A 789-nucleotide genomic window follows, 5' to 3' on the forward strand; every position below is an offset into this window, starting at 1 on the left:
TTATTCCGTTGTTAAGTAAAATCTGCAATTTATTTTTTTCGGATACCTTAAACCTTGTTGGTGGAAGCTATCAACTGATGTGTTTGATCTTCCTGAGGAGCAAACAAGATTTTAGGGGGTTTTGGTCTGTTGTTTCGACGGAGTAAGCTACCACGACCTAAAAACTAAGTAAAGCATGATATCTAGTGTTATGGATGCTTTTTTTCTGATTAGACTCCAGCTCAGTCGCTGTGCCCAGTGATTCGGGACCCGGTGGTTAGTTCATTCTGGACAGTGTATTTCTTTTGGGCGTCGTATCGACGTTATAAAGCTTCTCGTGACCGTTCTTGGGCAACGATTTGGAGCAATATCGTACCCCATTGCTAGTCGGTTTGTGGCGCCCTTTCGAAAGACTTGCTGACGGAAACAAATCAAAAACTTAGTTGACCGATATTTTGCAATAGTGCATTATCAGACTGGATTCTGGTCTCATAGTAACTCTGGGTCTCGTGTGTAAGAAGATACCACACATTTAATGTAATTAGTCAGTTTCAGGTAACTATCACTTCTTCAGTGCTGGTTATGCAATCAGAGTCTGAGTGGACCATATCACCCCCGACAACATCTGTGAAATTTATCTGTTCCTTGGAGCAATTGATCTCAAACTTTAGCGACACCGGCTCTTTGTATGAATCGATGTCGATCAAAACCAGTACTTACAAAAAATTGCTACTTTGCCGTAGAAAGTGCGAAAGCTTCCCATGTGATCAGGTGAAGGAAGTTTTTCGCTTGCCTCTTTCAGAGAACATA

Source organism: Opisthorchis viverrini (assembly GCF_000715545.1).
Source record: "Opisthorchis viverrini unplaced genomic scaffold opera_v5_489, whole genome shotgun sequence".
Lineage (NCBI taxonomy): Eukaryota > Metazoa > Platyhelminthes > Trematoda > Opisthorchiida > Opisthorchiidae > Opisthorchis > Opisthorchis viverrini.